A 24,460-nucleotide genomic window follows, 5' to 3' on the forward strand; every position below is an offset into this window, starting at 1 on the left:
TTCTGTAATAATAGAATATTAAAATCTCTCTCTTGTAGAGGGTTTTTAATTTTGCAATATTTTTTGCTTCTATTTTGGTATCTTACGTTTAGAGTGAAAGATATTAGAAAGAAAGAGATAACTTCCATCCATCCTTTCCAATATGGTGAATCGATTTTGAGAGGATATTATCATTGGTGTTAAGAAGAACTAAGATACAGATTGAGGGTTTAAGAAAGGATGTCATCACTATGGGAGGATGATTCTCATCATTCCTAAAAGATCAATTATCAATTGCTACCTTAAAATATACCAAAGGAAAAAATGTTTAAATATTCATGAAATAAGAGATTGTAAAAAAATAGAGCATGAGGTAATTGTTGTTGGTTTTGAGAAAAATTGAGATATGAATTGAGGGTTTAAGCAAAGGTATCACGACTATGAGAAGATAGTGCTCATAATTCATAAAAGAGCCATCATCAATATGTAGGTTAAAAGATACCAAGGGAAAAAATGTTCAAATATCCATGAGATAAGAGATTGTTAAAAAAAAAAGAACATGAGGTCACTTTTTCATGGTAAATTTCATGGAAAAATATGCTTAATGTCTAACCAAGATATCATTGAAAACTCGAGCAAGAGGTAACTTTTTCATGATAAATTTTATGTTCATTGTGATCTAATTCCATTTTGTATTTTGCTTTGCTTTCCTTTACTTATATTGTATTGAGAATTTTGGTGGTACCTCATTAGTAAGGGGTTAAATACAATTTTAAAAATAAGAGAATATTGGAGAGATAAAAAAATATTATTTATTAAGTTCATAAGACGGAAATTCAATTGGAAAATTCATATTTAAATCAACCAACCTTGAATCTAGATGGGGAAACTACGAAAATTAGAATTTTAAGATGCATCATTTAATCGAAGGGAATAATATTTGCATAATAACATCTAAAGAAGAAGTTGAACCAATAGCTATGTTAACCTCAGTTTAGGAATGGTAGTGATGAGGCACTAAAACAAATGTTTTAACACTCACTCATACCCCCTTGTAATTTCTTTTTTTGTGGGAGATGTTACCTATTGAATTGACTTGACCTACAAGGTCCACTATGAATATGGGGTCACAAAAAATCATATTTTTACCGCATCTTTAAATATAAAAAATAATGCCACCATTGTGTTCATCTCATCTAGACACTTTTGGGCAATATAAATTTATCCCAATCTACCTCCTCGATTCAAATTTATGCCCTCTTGAATTTTGGTCAATCAAATTAGGCCACATCACCATTTGAATGCCACATGGAATCCAAGTATAGTCCACATGGAATTACCACACCATTACTACATCATTTCATGTAACCTTATATTCTTATGTGGTATCCACATTGCCATTGCCACATCGCCTAAGGTGTGAGGCCCATAGGGTCCTTTTCCTTGTGTTTGCAAGTCTTTCCCTGTTATATGCATTTTAGCCCATATCCTGATTTTGGTGGGTGTCCTTAAACCCCCATCACACTAGACTAACACAACACTCCATTTCCCATTATCCTCTCCCTTCGTTGATAAGTCTTAAAAACTAGGTAGTGGGCAACAAGCATTGTTTGAGGTTCCATGTGAGAACCACGCCTATGTCATATTTCTCGAGTACATTACCACCCCAAGCATTAACGGTGAACCAAGATACGAGAGTGGTGGGTAGTGAGTGGTGGTAGGTTTTATGTGCCAACGAGCCCTAAGAAAAACTTATAGAATTTTTTATTAAGGTTGAGTTCTAGTTTTAGACCCCCAAAGTTAACTCATAATAGGTTAAGGGTGGCTCTCGGGTAAATAAGCATTGTAGATCGAATATTCACTACAAACACACCAACAGAAGATAGTAATCCTTTAAAAAAGGCCCATGGATGAAGTTCCAATGCTAGACACCCCACCTGTTAACCCACGACAGACTTGGGGGGCCTTGAAGTGAACCTAGGTCATTAATCTGCATTGTTGCAATAAGGTTTACCATTCATAGAGACTGATACGATAAGGGTGGGTGGTACTGTGAATTGGTAGCTTAACAAAAACAAATTTTATTATCATTTGTTGGCTTCATCTACTTCCATTTCTCGATTGTGAAATAAAACAAAACAATAACATCAATAGGTTGCAGGGGGTCTTGTCACTTTATGGAGCCAAAAGAAAATATTCTCAATGGTTGCCAATTCCATCGGTCATCATCATCTGATTGTGAAACACGACACAATGATAGCATTGATGGGTGGTCCTATCTTAGCAAACTTGACAAATAGAAATATTCTTGACTGACTTTTATCATGAAACCACCATCATTGCCTGGTCCATGTTACATTGTGTACGTGTTACAATGGTGAGTGGTGGAAGGTAAGAAGTAGAGAAGAATTCCACTAGGTCAAGGTTCCATTCTAGACCTACTCTCAAACCCTTCCATGTTTAGATCCTCACATCACTAGATGCATCCCATATTAAGAGAAATATATTCAGCTCAGACATGATGTCACTTAAGAATACAATGATCTTGGATAAGATATGGATTCCTACTAAAACATTGAAGGAAGATAAATTCAAGGAAGTTCACTAGAGTTTTCTAAAGACTAGGGCATCTACCTAGAACATCAATTTTGTGAGATAATTTCCAAGTCCTAAGAACCATCCTTCTAAGGCACTGAGCCATGACCAAAGTTTTGTAGAGCCAAATTTACATTAGATCCTAAACAAGAAAAACATGGCTCCAAAGGAAAATTGGTGCAAGTTCAAGTATTTTAACTTTCCTAGTTATTGTAGAGTTAGGGAGTTTCTTTAGTGAGATAGTATACAATGCTTAAGTATGACAGTGAGTTTCCCAATTGATAAACATGTCAAATAATTAAAAACAACTGTAATAATAGGTTAATTGAGTGATCTCGGACAAACAATTATAATCATATAAGTAACCTTGAAATCATGAATATGATAACAATCACATAGTGTCATGAGTTCGATATAACCATAGAAATATATGAGACAACTTGTCAACATTGAATCATGTAGTGGGTTCTATAACCTTTCATGAATAGCACCAAACAATAAATCAACTAGTAACATACTAGGCAAATTCATCATCGATATTTCTAACAGATATAACTCATTATACATATATGAATAACTTGAAATTGTTGTAACTTGAAATAGTCGGAAACTGAAGGAGGGGCATCCACTCTCCACCCAACCATAGGAAAGATGCACTGCAATCTCTCTTGAAACTGACCACCCTCAAGCTAGATCCAAAGTCCAAGGAGATACTTGCATAAGGGCAATTTATCACCAATGGTTTGGTCAAATACTTAGGAGATGGAGTTTGTTATCTAAGTGAGTCATCGACTACTCTTTGGAAGTAGGCATCATAGTGACTCACTCAATCTCGAAGCTTCAAAACACAAGGATTCACCCAAATTCAAGCAAGAGATGTGTTTTTAAGTTTTTAAGCATTGAATCCACTCTACTGGTGGTTTAATAGCCAATTAGAAAGAACTTAGTGGTTCATCACTAAACAAGAAAGTACTAAGTGGTTCTTCAACCAAGGTAAGAATCCAATGGTGTAGTTAATGGTTGAACAAGAAATTAGTGGTTCATCATCCAAAGAAAAGCACTAAGTAGTTCATTATTCAAACTGTAAGAACTAAGTTGTTCATCATCCAAAGGAAAACACTTGGTGGTTAAATTTCAATCCTTAAACTATATATTAGAAACATGGGATCACAAAAGTATTTTAGTGGCCTCAAGCATAGTTAAATTCTTTAACACCCATTGTAACAATCCCTTCCAACCCCATAATCCTTTCACAATAGCAAGGATTTTCCACGTCACACTCACATGGCACTTCTTCATCATGTAAAGTCCACTATGGAACTGCCATGTCACAACGCCTTAGTGCTATCGCACCTTGCCTTAATTATTAAGAATGACACCCATTCTATCCTCCACAATGCGCCATACATTTTGGCATCAATTATCAAGGAATTTTTTTTATTTTTTATTTTTTATTTTTTTTTCTGTATGCTTATGTCTCCTTCTCACTCCCTGGTAGAATTAGGCAACATGCACCTCCACAACCCCAAGCTTCACAGTGACGTAGCTTCTAGCCATGGGTGCTGTTATCACTTAGGTTGTTCCTTGGCTCCTTAAGGGATACGACCGAGGTAACCACAAACCAATCTTTGGATTGCAGGTCCTAGCCTACCTGCAATCAGACAAGGCTCTCTGTTTAGGATTTAGCTTTTTTTAGATATGATTTTAGGCTAGATATGGTGTTCATGGGTTTTGTTTTAGATTGGTGGGAAGGATGATGCTTTCAAATGGAGTTGGCATGCAGAATGTGAGAAGTTCAAACCATTGGGCATGGAGTCAAGGATTAAGGGCTGCTGGTGTGTTTTCTTTGGCAAAAGAGGAATACAGAGTAGGATAGCTACACATGGCACAAATTCAAGCTGGAATAAGGATGAAATGGATGTCAGGGAATGAAAGGCAGCTAAGTAGCTTTCATTATGCTAACAGAGGGAAGGTGAGTGAACGGTATATAGGAGCAATGAAGGATTCCTAAATAACAGCCATTTATGAAGGAACTAGTGTAAATATGAGCCATGAGGTATTCATATTCATAGCTAATTTAGAGGAAAACATATAGAAATAACAGGAATTGAGCATAAAGTGTTGTTAAGAAAATTCTGAACTATTCTTCTTTTCTGTTATCTAGATCATGATACATAGATGATATAGCATACATATAAATTGAAAACAGAGGTAAGAAACACTTATTGAGCCATGTAGAAGCACGAGAATTCCATAGTTCACTCTTCAGCCATTAAAACCACAACAAACAGTTCATAATCCAAGTATCCCAGCAATCTTTGATTATAAAAGCTCTCAAAATATACAACGCAAGTCTCAAATGAGTAAATCAACCAACCAACCCTTTTAACATTGCTCAGGGTGGTATTTATAGAAAAAATATGTACAAAAATAGATCTGATAAAAGGTCTAGCAGAAAATATCTAGATTAACCTAACTTCATATGCAAGAAACATGAAATTATCTAATAAATGCTGCGCTGGAGGTAGCAGCATCAAAAATAAGGCTATGGGGCGTCCTCTGGTAGCTCTGCTGTCCAATCTGCAATAACTGTGCCTTTAATCTCTGAAGTGCAGCTCTTAGGTGGCTCAGCTGCTCATAGGTGGCTTTAATGCTCATTAAATATGTTCTGGTGAGCCTTAATGGCTCAAAACTGCTCCACTGATACTCTTTGACTTGTTGGGGGCTCTTTAAAGTTCATCTGCTTTGGGCTTTAACTGCTGCGTTGATATTTTTTAAAACTGAATCGGGGCTCTTTCCTTCCAATGATACACTTTAGACTGTTAAATTGCCCCTTTTCTGCCACTTTATGGCAAAAATAGCTGCTGCTGCGCTTGCTGTGGCCTTTAGAGGAGTATCGGCGCTTGGCCGATCAAAATACTATCACAAATGTAGAAATGCCACATAATAAAGGAGGAATGGATGCTGAAGGCTTGCCGAGGCAAAAACCCTGCTGTTTAGAGCTAATTTGTGCCAAAGCGACGAAACATGGGCTGAGAAATGATCTGCATCCCTTTGTAGATGAGCGCGCACGGGTGCCAAACAAAATCATGAGAAAATAGCCTTTCTGCCTTATAAAAGGCAAAAACACTAAAAAGTGGGAGAAATGATGAAATATTAAGCGGGAGTGAACACTGTAGTGGAGAAAAGATATGGGCCATTGGATCACACGAAGGCAGATCCAACGGTTGCGACGAAGTCGCAATATCGCTATTGGCGAGGGACATGGGGGCGGGCCTTTACATACATATTCTATAGAGCGATGCGATAATACAATGAGCGATGCAATATAACAATGGAGCGATGTGATGCAATACAGACCGTTGGATCTAGGGGTAGATCGGATGGCAGCGATTAAATCGCTATATCGCAATCGGCGGGGGAAAGGGGCATGGGCGTTTGTATGATTGCGACAACGAACTTGTGATTGCAATGAGGCTTGCGATAATGCATGCGATATGCGATAATGGGGAAATATTGTGGAAATGCCATGTTTTGTGGTATAAGCACGAATTAACAATAAAGCAGAGTATATGGGAGAAGGCGGAGAATGCAATGGAAAGGGCTCTCGATAGTGATATCACTTCGGATGCGATAGTGATATCACATCAGAGCAAGGGATCAGGACTTGAAATATGTGCACATATATACAGCGATATGCCGATTGCGATAATCGCATCGGTGGGGTGTTAATTGGGGAGCATATATATATGGGGCCAACACTTGCTACGACTTCCGACAACGATATCGCATCGGAGTGGGGAGGGATTGAATCAGAGGCATGTTTTTTGTAATCGGAAAAGGGTTTATAAAGTTGAAAAAGGCTTTATTCATCGGAAGGCGCTTTTGCATGATCGGAAGGGTTCCGATAACATGAAAAGAGGGTTTTTAATGCTCGGAAGGAGTCCGATAGCATTAGAAGGGGGTTTTTATGCCATTGGAAAGGTAAAAACAAAGTTTTAAAGAGGGATTTTTTACATTGGAGGAGGGATTTTATACATTGGAAGGAGTCCAATGCATTAAAAGAGGTTAAATGAACAAAATGAGGGTTCTTACTAAGTTTCAGGCAAACTTAGTAATTCCCAAGCACACTTATGGTTATTTTTCAACCAAAGGGAGGGGATATATAAATAATGGGGCTTTTTATACATATTTTTAATATGGGAAGGGGAAATAAGGAGGGATTTACATAATAGAGTTAGAAATTAATATGAAATTGTGAAGAAAGCGCTAAGTATGGAAATCTTAGGCTTAGAAGGGGACATAAAGTTATAGAAGAAATATGAGCACTCCTAAGTAAAGCAGATCTTTACTTAGGCAAATTTTTATGGAAAATGATGAACTTTAGTGATGTCAAGCAGATCTTAACATCCCTAGGGGAGATTAGTGGATGATTTGGGGAAAAAGAAGAAGGGGGAGTTAGTCATGCCTCGCTTGAGCTGCTCCAAGTGAAAATTGCCTTGCAATTGTGATTTAAGTATATTTAACACTTAAAAACATAAAATGGATCACAATTCCTTATTCTGCCACCTCAGAACTACCTACCCGGCCTACTTACCTAGCATTTTGTCTTCTCTTTGTTTGGGTGCACTTGAACTAGCAAACCCAACTTTTCTTCTTTCTTTTGGCTATCCTCCTATATAAATCGATCCTTATTTCATCCAGGGACTTAGATTAAGTTGTTGAGCACCCTTGCTTCTCTACGTATCTAATAATCTGCCAAGATTAAACAGTTTGGACAGATATCCATTCTCTATCTCTAAAACAAGCAATTTAAACCTAGGGAAGCCAAGATTAAGCTGTTTGGCCTTCCCTTAACTGTAAAATCCTTCAAAAATGGAATAACTCTTCAAAAATGGAATTTCTTGGAAATATGGAACCTTTGCAACATGAAAAAGATGACATATTTGGCATTTTCAACTGTCAATCATGAAATATGAAACCTATTGCAATAGGAGGCTAACATGTGCTACCTTAATAACACAACATAAAACTCACAAACCTCTATAAATTTTCATAAACTTCACATGATAGGTTGTAAGCCTTAATAATCAATGTAATCTATTTACTTTGGGATAGGGCCAATCTTGCATGGAAATGACCATATGAAGATGGAAAGTTCACATATAGAATAGGTGATATGGTTGTGATGGGTCATTTTTTTGAAAAGGAAAAATACCAGGGTGGACACATTATTTATAGATATTTTATGCCTGAATATATATCTTGCCAATACAATCATCTAGTCATAGCAGCTCAGGCCAGTCTCACATAAATCAAAGTGAAGGAAGGTGAACCAAGGAAATGGATGATGACAGAGTATGACCATGAATGCATTATAGAGACTTGCATTCCTATCACCCACTGACTAGATGAGTAGAAGAACTGATCCAGGTGCATAGGTTGAGCAAAAAAATAGACGAAGTTTGGATAAGAGCCTACCAATGTGAATGAATGGCCACATGGTAATGTTGGGAGGCAATTTTAAATGTTTTGTAAGAAAATGTAAATATTTAAATTAGGAAGTGAGTTTTTATTTTTATTAGAATAAGTTGTAGAAGGTATTTTATGATGTAAAGTTTAATTTTTAGTTTCCCTTTTTTTGTGCAGAAGGGGAAATCATTCATATTGTGTGACTCTTGGTTATCATAGTCCATTCCTTTTGGGAAAAAATAAAAATAAAGAGTGTTTGAGAACAAGAGGTGAGAAGAGAAGCTCTCAAGTAAGGAGAAGAGAGAGGGAGAGAAGAGAGGAACTCATTGTTTCTCTATTCAACTACAATCCCAAGTTTGTATACTAGCTTGTACTTTCTAATATGTGTGAACATGAAGGTATTTCTTTGTGTGAGTGGCATAAATGAATATAAATTTTGGATTGTAAATTGTGTGTTTGTTAAATGGTAGAGATTGAATCAAATTCATTTGATTAACCAACTCGATTTCTACTTGTGGTCTCATGGTTTCTATTCTTATGCATTTGTTCATTTGAATATTGGTCATTTTGAAATTCTATAACTTGTTCAACCAATTTACAAAAAATAAATATGAACATTGTAGCTTCCATTGTTGTGTGATTGTTCATTCATATTTGGTATTCTTGTTGCAAGGGTTCCAAAACCCCATGGGGGAGTGTTCATTGTGTTTTTCTGTAGTGTTACATGTTATTTACATCGATTGGAGTGTTGTTATGAATTCTAAAATAAAAATAAAAAAAAAATCTTTGACTGATTTTTTGATTGGAAAATTTGTTATGGTGTTGAAAATCTTGTTGAAGAAAGGCACATGAGATAGTTCACTATGTCAAGGAGTCAATCTGGGAAAGAGTTCAAGTCATTTCATCTTCCTGAAAACTGTAATACGAGATTTTAGCAAGTGTTATGAAATCATTTTGTAGTGACGAAACAACAAATTATAAAACAAGCACTAAAAATCATTTCATAGAAACTACATAGAAAATTTTTAGGAATATGTGTTAATGCCCATTTGGCCTGCCCGTTGAATAATTTATTTAATTTGAGCATATTTAGTTGGATTTATGAAAAGAGGTAATATTCTTCAGGGAGAGTGAGAGAAAAATATCTCATCTAATTTATCATAATAAATTCATATTCTTATATTGACTTGCCATGTTAAATGTTTCATGAAATATTGTCGAATTGGATGTAAATATGGAGCTATATGGGTGGAGTATATTAAGAATATTGGTGCTGGGGTGACTTATGTTCCACCAAGTGATGTTAGAGCCTAAATAATCTTTTGTGATGAGATTAGAACAACCCAGTAATAAAGCAAAGTTTTGAAGATGAGATTTAGAGGATGGAGTAGAATCAGATATGATAAATTTGATTGAGTGATTAAAAAATGGAAATCTAAAAGAAAGGAAGCTAGTAAAGTTTAGATTTCTCAACAGAGGCATGAAGTGTAATCAGATTCGAAAATATTTGAGGTAAATTATTTTGTTTTAATTCTTATTGAGTTTGAAGATTGATGATTGGATGATGGGAATTTGAAGAAGACATTGTGTGGAAGAAAATATACTTTGGGAGGAAGCATATCATCTTTGTTTTAAAGATAGATCTGAAAACATACTTTTTTGAGTGAAGGACATTAGATGACTATAACATTGAAGGTAGAGCCAACAGATAATACTGCAATAGTAGTGATGCATGTGCAATGGAGACTAGGACAATGAGGTAATGGTATTTTGTTAATTAATTACTGATTATAGGTAGAGGTGATGATGTTTACAGTTGATCACTGAAACCAATAACAAAGAGAGTCCTTGATGATGATGGTAAGGAACCTTGCAATAGAGAAGGAGGATAGGAAAATTTCTCATAGGAAGAAGGTGAGTAAATTGCATGTAGAAGGCAGAAGACTGAGAGTGCTTAGATGAATATTCCAGAGGAAGGAGTCAGTAGAAATACCAGGAGAAGACTAGGCATGGAAGAGCTTCATATGGTATAATTTTACAAACAAGTTGATGGTGTCAAGTTGTTGTAGTGGCTTCTGTGTAGTCCATTGTGAGCAGGGAGAAGCTCATCGCAGAAATAGATTTGTGACTGTTGAGGGTCATAACAAAGGTTCACAGATAGGCCATAGTAGATCAAGTCAGGACAAACTTGATAGAGAAGTAGCTGAAACTAAATTAAAGCTTGAGATTTTGAGAGAACTGCTTTAGAAAGATGAGGAAGCCTAGGGTTATAGATGGAGTCTCCAGAAGACAGTAAAATGAAATTTGTTGGAGGTGAAGATGAGACAGAGATGAAATACTCAGTTGATGGAGAAACTCAAGGAGTTTGAATAGAGTATAAATGCTCAATTGGAGGAAAATCTCAAAGGAGTTGAGGTGCAACAAAGGACAATTGTTGAAGAAGAATTTCTTTGTGAACTTAACCAAGGAGAAAACCATAAAGAGAGAGATTATGATAATGTTGAAAGGAGACTAGATGAAAGTCTCATGGTCCATTTGGAAATTGAAGACCAACATGAAGAAAATGTTGATGAGAGACTAGTTGAGATTCTCATAAGCTGTGTGGACAATCAACATATGATGATTGAGTTGTTAATGCAGGATATAGGCCATGATGATTTCAATTTTGACAATTGGTGTATGAATGTAGGATTCATTCTAGATGAAGGACAGAGCATTGATTTTGTTCTATGCAGCGAGGAGGAAATATCACTTAATATTGTTATACAAGTTGGAAGAAAGGCAGAGGATATTCAAGTTGAAGACTATGTGACATGGGAAAATGCGGCCATGGAAGAACAACTAATGGATGATGAACACATTTCTGTGGATATTAATGAGGATGTTGTGATAGTGCATGGAGAAGATGAATATTTTATGGGAAATTTGGAAGTTTTAGCATTGCATAAGGGAGATATGCTGGAAGAAACAAAGGATACTTCAAAGTCTTGTACTTTTAAATAGATAATTGGTTTGTGTATGTACATGTGCAGGAAACAACAAAATGGATTGGAAATACTTTAATTATTAAACTTTTTGACAGTTCTGGATCCACCAACATTCAGAGGATATACCAGTATGAAGTCAAAATTAGACCTCACGTTGTTTGGTGTAGGAGTCCCATCCGGTATGATGGCTTGGTTGCCATTTACTTAGAGATTTTCCTTAGCTCTTGCTATTCAACATATGAGAGTGTTACATTGGTGCCTTCAAAAAGCGAGGTGAGTGTGCCTGGTGAGTGCATAATGTAAATATTTCTAGGTTCTCTTACAAGGAAAAGGTGGAAAGTAAAGTAAGCCTCTAAGTAAGAGGTAATAGTACCATCTAAGAAGAGACACACACAAACCAAAAAATTCTATCCAACATCCAACATAATAGTCCACAATAGATGTAGTAATCGTTAAAATCAAAGTACAAGGGAAGACCCATCCACCATCAAGTAGATTAGTCCACAATGAATGTGACATTATTTATAACCAATAAGTAAGGAAGGTCTATCTAGTATCCTACAAAATAGTCCACAAGGATGAGATAACAGTGATGACCAATACAACACATTCCCAACAAGGCAAGTGTTAAAACAACTGAAATAGTCAACTATCTTAGTACATGTGAAATAAACATGAATTACAAATGTCGAAAGAATAGTCTTACAAACATCTACGAAACATGCATGAAAACGAGTTGGCATTAACAGGCTTTTGTATTAAGAAAAAGTTCCAAGACACATATGTACACCATACATCACTAACCCAAATAGTTAGATATTGGAGGCACTCCCAGCTCTTGAAAGAACTATCTAAAAACCCTCAATGCTTCGTGGGAGAAGACAAGGTGAAAATTCCTTTCTCATACAATTGGAGGGGTATATATAGCCAAGGGTGATGCTTGACCCTTGTAACTCTTGGACTACCCTCATGACTATTCAAATTCCTATGAATTTTCAATTGACATGACTCTTCATATTCTTATGTGTCCATTGGACTTCCACTTTGCATTACATTTGATTTATAACATATATGGCCCATAGTAGTGACGTGGCCTTGACAACTCATGAAACAACTTGACATTGACACTGCTGACATGTGCTAGTTGATTGAGGTGGAAATGTCAAGCTATTGTTGTTTCTGAGTGATGGATGTGTTCTTGGATGTGTTTTAATTTCTTCTTTGCATGGCTTGATGCTGCGGGGTTTTCCCTGATTTTGGTCTTGAAAAGCAGTTGCATGCATGTGTTCCCTTCACTTGCTCTGAATGAGCTTCTTATGTCCATCCAACTGCAAGAAAGTATTCTAGTGTGTTTACTCCTTCTTCATGTCCTTCATCAACTTGCCATGATCTGATAGTGTACATGTTCCTGCAATTCACTCTTGACAGGATGACATCAAATCCAAAACCTCCTAGTCTAAGATGCATGCATTGTATCCTTGGACTGAGCCCTATATGGATGATAGGCTTGGAAGAGGGCTTAACAATCGTGCATTGCATAGTATTGGGTGAGAGGGAGGTAGACTGGTCAGTGAGACTACATAGTGTGTAGCTTGGGCTTGACTGAGGAACTCTGGAGCACAATCTTCACTGTCGGGAAAAATTGCGCAAAGGCCACTGGGAGGTAATATTGTGCAGTTGATATGATCAGTGGCGGTTACAAGGTGACACTCTAGGAGGTAGTTCTACACAATTTTCCAAGGCAAGACAAGAAAGGGTAATAGAGGGACTAGATAGGAAAATTTTGTGCAGTTTCTAGGAGCAGTGATTCCCAATTGACGCAGGACACTAGGGGACACCTTTATGCAGTCAGAGGAGGTAGAGAAGGCTCAGGTCTCTGCACATTATGGGGTTCTAGTAGAGAGGGGGGAGGCTCGATGACTAATCTTGAGAAATAGACAGGTCAAGTCGGGATTGAGGCAACTTCAACGCATATCTGGGAAGGAAGGAAGGTTGCACACTTCTAGGATTGCACAATGCAACTAGCCTGGAAGATAGTGTTTGTGCATTGTGTAGTTCTAGGTAGCAGAGAAACATCACTGAGGGCTAATACTGCACAGTGCAGCTTAGTTGGGGTTCGGTGAAGCAAGGTTGTCTGGTTGGAAGGATTTTTTAGGAAAATAGCTAAGTGTGGGAGGAAAGTGATTTGCATTCTTGATTTGCATACTACTCTATCTGAATGTCCACATGTTTGTAATGAAATAAGTCTCCCATTTGTTCATAGCCCGTGTCTAATATTTTGACTTTAATTTTATGTGGTGCCTTTATGGATTACCCTAGGCCTATAAACATTATTTTTTTTACAACATTGTATTTTGTATACAATTACATTTTTGTCTCCCATAATGTTATGACAATGGAATTTTCGTGATTCATACATGAGTTTAAAACCCTTTCCTAAAAATTAAATTCTCCTATGCAATTTCTCTTCACTCATACATTAGTAAAAGTGAATTTGATTTTTTATTTCTTTGCCTACTAAGATAATATGATGGACTTATTTGCATAACATGAGTCGTCACAGTCATGGAAATGATATAAGTAACAAAGGAAGAGGCCTTGGGGTGAAAAGAAATAGGAGGCACAAGTACGATTTCATAATCATAATGATGGGATTAACAAGGTATCATTACAAATTGTTGAATTCCTCACATGATTTATATTCTGGGACATGGATTATCATTGGCTTATATAATGAATTTGATATGGCATGCCTCTACATCAACATTTCTTGAACATATGTACATTATGATTATGTTCAAAATATTTATTTATTGGAAAATAAATATGGTCAGGAAGAGAAATGAAAATTATAGTATTTTGAGGACTCAGAGGGCCCCACCTACCCAAACATAAACATAATAAGAAAGTTAAATTTTATTTAATTTTCCCCTTGAGAAGCTCATTCCTACTCCCTAAACAAATCATGATTGGAAATCAAATATAATGTTTTATCCAAGTAGTTTAACTTCCCAATTGAATTGAAGGTCCTTAAAAGGGAATGAAGTCTGTGAAGGGAGGAGAGAGAGCATTGTGAGAGAGGTATGCACAAATTTTTCTATTGTCATTATTTCTTTTCATTTTGTTTTATGTGAGTCAGATATGTTTTTATGCAACCAACTCACAAAATAGAATAAAAGATAGATCATTGACTTAAAAATTATCCTCTTAGAGGGGGAAACCTCCTTTACATTACATAAATGAACAATTCTTGGATGATACAAATTATAAGACCTTCTTGGTATATATAGGAGTCTAAGGGGTCACAATATAATTAGAGCCTACATAACAATAATAATGTGAGGGCACAACAATAACAATACTGGGCTTCTATGTGGCACAACAATAGCAATAGGGAGCTACACTAACAATAAAAATAAGGGGAATACACTAGTTTTATAGGGATCTAACATGCCCATTTCCTTCAAAAAAGTGTTTCCTCAATGCTTGTGTAGTTCCTGATGCTTCTATATAAAATTTTCATCCTCCCATGTGGAGTCCTCAGCAAGTAAGTTCTTCCACTTAATGAGATACTCTGAAATTAATCAATTTCGTAGCTATCATGTTCTTGTTCTCATGAATCCTTCAGGCTCAAATATGATTTTCCTTCTTCGTCAAGTTCTAGCAACACTGTTTGAACTGGGAGCTTTTCACCAATAAAATTATTTAAGCATGAACATGAAAAACTGGGTGTGCTGAGGAAGATGCATACAACTATAATTAGTATGCCATAGTACCAATCTTTTCAAACACCTTGTAAGGACCATAGTACTTGGGTGATAATTTATTATCCTTCTTAGCTTTCTTGAGGGACATTTTTTTGTATGATTGTAGTCGTAAAAATACCCAGTCATGTACATGAAAACTTCTTTCACTGTGATGCTGATTTACCTGTTGTTTCATTTGATTATGTGTGAGAGTAAGGTTATCCTTTAAGAGTTGGAGAACTTATTGTTGATGCTCAATATGATCTTCCACTATTTGAACCTTAGAATTTTCTCTTAAAGATGATGTGATGGATGGTGGATGATATCCATAAAGTGCCATTAATGGGGTCATTTTTGCTTCAATATGGATGGAAGTGTTATACCACCATTCAGCTATAGGTAACCACTTAACCGATTGTGTTTGTTTATCAGATACAAAGCAATGAATATATCCTTCCAAACATTTTTTCACTATATAATTTTTCTCATCAAAGTGAGGATGATAAGGTGAGCTGTGATCTAATTGAGTACCAAGAACAAAGAAAAATCGTCTAAAAATTTCCAGTGAAAATGGTATCTCTGTCACTTACAATAATCTTTGGATTTCCATGTAGATTTTGAATTATTTCCATAAATGCAGTAGCAACTATACAAGCTTTCAAAGGATGAGATAATGCACAAATGTGTGCATACTTGGTAATTCTATCAACTACCACCATGATGACACTCTTTACTTCAAAATTGGGTAAATTAGCGATAAAATCCATTGAGACCTCCTCCCAACACTGGCTTGGAATGGCTAAAGGTTGTAAGAGACTCGGGGTATTATTTATCTCGACTTTATTTTGTTTTCAAACCAAACGTTCTGCTACAAAATTCTGAATACCATATTTAAGAGCATCCCAAAATAATTCCTTCTTGACCTTGTGGTAAGTTTTTAAAAATCTTGAGTGCCCTCCTAACGGGGAGGTGTGCAATTCCAAAAGAATATTTTTCTTGATTTGGGAATTCTTACAAAAATATAAATTACCTTTGTATCATAATGAATCAATTTTCCACTGGGATCTTACTATAACATTTGAATGAGTGTCCAAACCTCCTCATCATTCTTCAATTCATCCTTTACTTTGGTTATCCAATCATATTGGATACTAGAAATGGCACAAATAGAGTTTTCCACATCCTTATCCTTTCTTGACAGTGCATCTGCAACAAAATTTTTCTTCCCTTTTTTGTATATGATTTCAATGTCATAACCAAATATCTTTGTGACCCATTTTTGCTACTCTTTTAAAGATAATATTTGTTCCAAAAAGTATTTAAGACTATCATGATATGTTTTTACCTTGAAGTGTCTTCCCATTAGGTAAGCTATCCATTGCCTTAGTGCATGTAGTATTGCCAACATTTCCTTCTCATGAATAGGTTTGTGTAAATACTTTCCATTTATTGAACGAATTTCAAAAGAAATGGGTCTTCCTTCTTGAATTAAAACAACAAAAATTCCATTTCCCGAGGCATCACATTCCACAATAAAGGTTTTTGTGAAGCCAAACATAGTTAAGATCAATGTTTGGCACATTTTCTGTTTAAGATGTTCAACGGCCTTAGTTTCTTCTAGAGTCAAAGAAAATGTATATTTCTTGAGTAATGTTGTTAGAGGTGCTTCTATTCTCCCATAATTCTTAACAAACTTACAATAATACCCTGACAACCCAAGAAATCCTCGAAGGTTCTTTTATGGTTGTGGGGATTTTCCATTCCTTAATGGATTTAATTTTTTTAGGGTCTACCTTCACAACCTCATGAGATACAATATCACACAAATATTCCACCTCCTATACTCCAAAGCAATATTTGGAGTTTTTTTCATATAATTGTTTCTCCTCCAATAGTTTGAGCACCCTATCAACATGTTGAACATGATCCTTCGAAGACTTGTTGTAGATTAGTATACCATCAAAAAATACTAACACAAATTTTCTGAGGAAGGCTTTGAAAATTAAATTCATCAAACCTTGAAATGTAAAAGGTGCATTAGTAAGGCCAAAAGGCATCACAAAAATTTCATAATGACCCTCGTAAGTTCTGAATTTTGTTTTTAGAATGTCTTCAGTCTTCATTCTAGTTTAATTATATCCTGAACAAAGATCCAACATAGTGAAGTAAATTACTCGATGTAATTCATCTAGTAATTCATCGATGATAGGAATGGAAAATTTATCTTTAATACTGAGCTTGTTAAGCTCCCTATAGTCCAGAAAAATACTCCATGATCCATCCTTTTTATGCATCAATACTTCTGGAGAAGAGAAAGAACTTTGACTAGGTTTACTTATATCATCCTCTAGCATTTCTGCAACCATACATTCAATTTCACTCATTTAGGCATAGGGATATTTGTAAGGTTTGATGTTTCGAGGAACAATTCGTGGAATCAAATGAATAGAATGATCATGATCACGAATAGGTGGGAGGCCTTTGGGAGTCCCAAATACCTTGTAATGATTATCTAAGAATTTTTGGAGATCTAAAGAAATAGATGATTTTGATGTTTGAAACTCTAGTGAGCATAATTGTGCAATGATGTCCCATTGTTTTTTCTTCAAAAAAAAATTCATGCCACTAGATTTGATTATCTTTCTTGGCTTCCCTATGATACCCTTGAATTAAACTTCCTTTCCTTCCGATTTGTTTTAAGAAAGGTTATTGAAAATGAAAAGTTATCATCCCCAAAGATTGTAACAATTGGACTCCTCACACAACATCAACACCACCCATTGGAATGGAAAGAATTGGACTATTCAATACATAATATCCCATGGTTAGCTTGATATTATGGCACTTTCAAAAACAATTTATAGTTCCTCCATTTGCAACCATCACTCGACATTCTGGTGCTTGATATAGGAAGAAATTCAATCCCTTAGTCATATTATAATGAATAAAATTATGAGTACTACCTGAATCAATCAATGCTATTACGTTTTTCTTCTTGATATATCCTTCTGTATTTAGCATTTGAGGAGTGATTATTCCTGCGAATGCATTGCAAGATATGGTGAGATTCATTTATTCCTTTTCAAGGGTTGGTTCCTAGTGTATATCCTCCTCTTTTGATGTTTCTTGTTCCTTTTCTTCGTCCTCTTCACAATATATGTAGAATAATTTCTTCTCAGTGTAGGTATGACCTTTAGTGTGTTTTCTATCACAACTGTAAAAAGTACCTTTTAATCTCTTTTCCTCCAATTGTTGTGGAATCAACCATGTAGGTTGTGGAAGGATAGGAGCAACAACACTTCCATATTTATAGTTGTGAGTGATAGACTTTCTTTTTTCCATAATTTTTCTTTCAAATTTTATTTCCACCCTAAATTCCTTCTCTAACGAATCAAGTTCCCAAAGGTGAACCTCATGTTGGATGTTATCCTTCAAAGTCCCTATGGAGACATCAGTCCTACACTCCTTTAGAATATTCGTTACCTTCATATTTAATTTTTTGAAGTCCTCAATGTGCTTCACCATTGAACCCTTTTGTTTGATATTTATGAGTTGGATAAAGAAGGTGTTTCTCTTTGTATCCTCATAATGTGCTATCATTTCCTCTATAAAAATTAACCAAGTGAAAAGTGTTTTACAAGAACAAATCCATCGATACCATACAAATTAGTCGGGTTCTAAATATAAAGGTACAATGTGTACCTTTTGTGAGTGTTGCACATCATGGATATCAAAATATTGCTCCATATGTAGTATCCATGTTATCATATCCTTGCCATAAAAATTCCTCATATCGATCTTTGCAATGTGTTTGTTCTTAAACCCAACACTGGATTATCTAAAATCATAATTCATATTCATGCTTTCCTCATCATGATTTTAATGGATTACGTTGTCACCACTGTGAAGCCTTTCTTCTAGCAACTTTTCCAAACCTTCCTTCAACCCTTCCATCTTGACATTCATCATTGCTTCCACGTCTGCTTTTAAACCATCCTTCAAAATTTTCATGTCACATTTTATTTTTACTTTTTAAACCATCCATATTAACATTCAACACTTCCAATTACTCTTTGCGAGAGAAAAAATTGTTGCACTTGGTCTCGTAATTTAGATATATCATGTTGCATTTATTCCTCTTCTTCATGAGTCATAGTACAAATTTCTAGTTTCTTACTAGAGGTGTCCATTTGTTTTTCTTTGAGGAATTTTTGAATCAAACAATGATATTTATGCTTCACTATCCCCTTTAAATAACTTCAAACAGATTTTTCAAACAAATGTTATGCAAATTGTTTTAGGTAAATGCACACATTTTTCTTGCTTTTTAGGAGCTCAATATTGAAATTGTTGTATCTTTGTAATTTAAAGTCTTCAAGGTCTATAATTGAGCCCTCTTGTAGCCCTATGATTCTTCTTTCTAATTCCACAAGTGAGATCGAAAATGGAATTTTCAAGATAAATTTATGCGAAATATCCCACGATGACCTAATTGTCGATTTATTGAGTAGAGAGAACTTGTACGGAGTTCCACGTGTCACTATTTTTAACTTCATCCTTAAGAAGGATATTAAAAAAATACACTATATTCGATTTAAGCCCCTTTTTACAAAAATCAAATCTGATGCTTGGAGAGAAAGTTATGAAGATTTTCCTAGGTCACGTATTTGTGATTAAATTCTAGATACTGCAAAAACCATAGCTTCCTAGGATCATATCTCCGAAAATATAACAAACAGATATTTGAAATTCATACATAGAATTCATCAATATCTCAGATCTAGGTTATTTTAATTTCAACATCTGAATCCACATAGAAAAAAATTATAGCGAAATTTCCAAGATGAGTTGTTTGAAGAAGTGAAACCCTAGGATCCAAATTTTTGATACCAAATGTTATGCAACCATCTCATAAAATAGAAGGAAAGATAGATCAATTACTTAAAAAATATCCTCTTCGAGGAGGAAACCTCTTTTATATTACATAGATGAACAATTCTTGGATGATACAAATGATAATATCTACTTGGTATATATAGGGGTCTAAGAGGTCACAATACAATGAGAGCCTACATAACAATAACAATGTAAGGGCACAACAATAACAATAGTGGGCTTCTATGTGGCACAACAATAACATCATGGGGGTTACATGTGCACAACAATAACAATAGGGGGCTACACTACCAATAAAAATTAAGGGGAATACACTAATATTATATGGACGTAACAAAAAGCTAACCTAGTGATGGCATCAAACTTTCTTCAAAAAGGAAATAAAGTTGAAGGAAACTCCACTCAACCTTTGTAAGTATATTTTCAGGTATATTTAATTTTTTGTAATTCATTTACTGATAGAAAGCCTAGTTTAATTTGACCAGTGCTAATAGCTATCATTTTGTAGAGAGAAAGTTGTCCAAAACTATATCAGACTGCTTGGAGGGTGTTTTGAAGTTACCATATCACTTGTTGCTTTCTTGGAATATTTGTATATCATTTCAATTACATTGAAAATGTTCTAGAATTAAGTCTAGCCAAGATTTTCACAAAAAACCACCAAATTTGATTTGTTGTACTACATGTCATTGTAAAAACAATTGGCTTTTTTTCCGCTTCATATTTTTTGAATGTTCCTCTCTGATTTTACATATTTTTAATAGAAAATTGTTCCCTTATTTCTTTTAAATTAACATGAAACTTAAGAGCTATAGTGTTTTAAATTCCTAAGACCTTGAATCATTGACCAATTTACTACTAATTAATTCTCATTTCTATTGTAATTACTATTAGTATTACATACAATGTTTATTCGTACAACATTTTGTAACTTTTATTGCATATATGTACATATAAATTTATGTTTTATTACTACAAATAAGACTTTTCATATTGTAAATACTTGTAAATTCTCCCTAAAATAGTCACTAATCCTTAGGGCATTGAGCAACAGGAGATATGTCCCATTATCTCACTTGCATGGTGAGATTCGAGGGGTTGGTTAGGATAACTATAACTACTTCTTGTGATGAACACTTACGAAAGTTTTTCACCTCTAGAGATTTGATTCTTCTCGAGGCTTACTAGATATGGAGTTGAGATGGATCTATGCTAATTTTTAATAATATTATTTCTATTTATTTCAAGTTCTTTTTAATTATATTAACATCTTGCGAATGCTTATAATGAAACATATATATTCTTATTTTTAATTATATTGAAATCTCTCTAATGCTTATAATTACACATATATAAGAATTTTTCTTTTGATATATATATATATATATATATATATATATATATATATATATATATATATCAATCATTACAAAAAAACTTTATTGTAAATATTGAATTCTTATCTAAAAAAATTACAACATAACAAATTAAATTAAATCAATTTATTATTTTTGTTACTTTTAACTTTTTATTACATTTTAAATTTAGTCCACATTACTTTTTATTACTTTTTAATGTTTCATCAATACATTATATTTCCCAAATATTTAAATGTTAATATAGTTTGTTGTCCTTTGTAGATAGTTTCAGGCTAAGGGACTATGCCAAAGCATCTAAAATAATGTTTTTTATTTTATTTTTAATGGATGACCAATGCTCAAGATTTTAAAGAGATGTAAACCTTAATTATTTATGAGAAAATAGAAGGGCTCATTCTTCACTCTTCACAGAATTAAAATTTAAAATGATATGAAAAGAAGAACTAATTAATATATATAATTCTTTAAATATTCAACTTAAACATCTAATTCCTTATATATAGTAGATGCATATATAAATTTTCTATAGCCGAATAGTACATGTACAAGAGATGACAAAAGGTAACAATTTATTGATTTAGAGGAATTATTTTAAACAAACAATTTTAGTCAACTAATCTCTTTAATTAAAGACAACTTTGCAGGAGCTTTTAGATAAATTTATATTCAATCGAATCTTACCCAGACCTTTTTGTTACCTTAAACATGTGCAGAGAAAATATAAAATGACAACATAAATGAATACTAGAGGAACTCACAGAGATACACAAGTTGTTCAGAACGACCACATAATCCTTCTATTAAACAAGAATGTTCGCTGGTTCATCACAATGGTTCAACCATTTCTTCTTTGAAATGCAGAATATATATAGAGTTCGAGTTTCTAGCATATCTAAACTAGACTCAAAATTTATTACAAATTAAGGTATCATCCACAAAATTTTGGATTTAACAAAAACATAACTAAAGATACTAGATCTGAACTAATTTCAAGGGATTTGTTGATGACTATAGTTGGAAATTCGTTTCTTTTGATGATTGCCCCTAAAATTCTATTGTATGTTGCTAAAATTGTGTTGCCTTCTCCAAAAAAATTTCATTCTATTCCTATTCGATGAATTCACATAGTTCACCCCATCTATTTTAATTAGGGATAGAAAATTATAACAATTTCCTATGTGACTTTCGAATTCAGTTTATTTTTGAAAAGCGGGTCAAACTAGAAACAAATGCTTGATTTCATGCTGTATTCATAAATCATAGCTTAAACCTTAAATGAAAGCTTTCCCAGTAATAACTCCTCTTAGATTGGCAAATTTGGTCTTGTCCGTTGCTATATTATGTAGCCTTTATTGATATTCTTCAAGTGGGATCAATTTGCCACTTCTATCCTGCAAAGTTGGAAGTCCTTTCTAATATAAAGCATCAAACTCCTTGTGAAATTTCTTAATTTAAGCCTCCGAGTTTTGACACTTGTTCTCAAGCTGCAACATTTAATTTTTCTTTTTTAAAATTTTTCTCGCCTCCAAGACAGCTTCAATCCTATCTTCAATGTTGAATTCTTCAAGCTAGTCCTTTGTCTTGAAGTTTAGAACTTTGATTATCTTTGTAGCATCTCTAGGTTTTTGGTCTAGGTACTTCTTTATTTCTGCTACTGCTTCTTGTGATCTCTGCAATAAGTCTTCTTGCTCAAAATTAATTTCAGCTAATGGCCATAAATCAGTCACTGATACATTAATGTCTATCCAAATATTCTATTTGGTTTGAGCTATGGTTTTTGTAGTTAAGGATTCATTTTCATAAACCTCTAATTGTTGAGTTAATTTATAATTTTTCTGAATCTCAGCCAAATATGCATTATCAAATTAATATTTTGTTCCTGCATCTTTTGAGGTTTCATTTTTAGTTTTTCAATCTCTTGATCTTTTAGAGATAAGTTTCTCATGGCTTTTGATAGTTGTTTTGTTAAGTTAGTATAGTGTGTTTCCACTGTGATGGTTGTTGTTGTAGATGTCCCTGTGTTATAGATATTTTTGGGTCCCGCGACTCCAAGCGAAAGATATCCATAATTCAAGGGATTCTTAGTCCCTAAAGATGTTGCATCAACCCCTAAAGGAGAAAGGTCAAAGGATTACAGCTCCTCCCAGAAAGTCCTTCTGAAAAAACCACTCAAAACAGGTCAATTCAGGATAAGAGCACTTGCTCCATGGTCTGCCTGCGTTTAAGAGCAGGTAGATACACTGTGCACCTGCGTTTAAGAGCAGGTAGCCCTTCTACAAGGTGCGCTGGGCAGGAAAGTGACAAATGGCAGTGTTGGTTTGCGAGGTGGAAAGTCATGGAATCTTCCATAACTCTCTCCTGTGACACTTGCTACTCAGAATTCGACCTTGGATGAGTCATAGATGCTCATTCACCAAGTGGAAGCATGGACTATCAGTTGGGAGGACACTAATCACAAACAAAGAAGCTGACTCATGACCTTGTCAAATGGCTATAAATGGATCCCTTTCCATGAGATCCAGAGGTTGGAATTTGGGCTTATTGCAAGGAATTTTTGATAGTTTCTTGAGGAGATTTTTGAGCTTGTTGGGTGATTGCTTTTGTATGAGGTTCTAAGAGAAATCTTTCATGTCAAGAGGATGATGCTGGGTCGGAACAGCTGGTTGTAACTCTCTTGACTTACTTGATCAATAAAGCTATTCTTGTTCCTTCCATTTACTTGTGCAATATGTTTCTTTGCTTATACATGTGAATGGATAATCTACACTGACCCTAGATTACTTATATGATAGATCTTTGTTCTTGCATAGTATCTGGTTGCTTTGATTTCACAGTTATTCCTAAAAGCTGGGCATATAAGCGGACAAGAACCGAACGACTACAAGAAGGAGGAAGATTCAAGTGAGGAGTTCAAACGGAAGACACAGGTTGGCCCCCTCTTTCTTCTTCTATCTATTCATATAAAAGGAAATCAAGTTAGACTTTATTGTGTTTTTGTTTCTAAGGCACTACCATACCTTAGTGGGATAGAGTAGATCCGTGTGGACACTAATCCCTGTAACAAAAATGGCGACTCCACTGGGGAGAACTTGCTTATAGTTTGTTTGTCTATTTGTTATTGTTTATCTTATAAACACATAGACGGAGTCTGAAGATTAGCCAGATAGCCTTCGAACTGCATTAGTAGATCAAAGCTACTTCAGTCGATCTCCGAGATGTTTATGAGTTGAACAATCAATCTAAAAACTCTCTATTTTGTTCTCTTTATGGTAGCTTAGAACCTTCATATTAGATCTCCCTTATTTATCAAGCTTACTGATCTTTTACACGACTTAAAATACTGAACTAAACTGAAATTAGTGACCCGGAGCCAGTCAAAAGTCTCGTCACTAAGCCAGCGCAGGTT

The sequence above is a fragment of the Pinus tabuliformis genome, chromosome 6, assembly GCF_031772625.1.
Source record: "Pinus tabuliformis cultivar Carrire ecotype Pingquan chromosome 6, CPIR1, whole genome shotgun sequence".
In the NCBI taxonomy this organism is placed as follows: Eukaryota; Viridiplantae; Streptophyta; class Pinopsida; order Pinales; family Pinaceae; genus Pinus; species Pinus tabuliformis.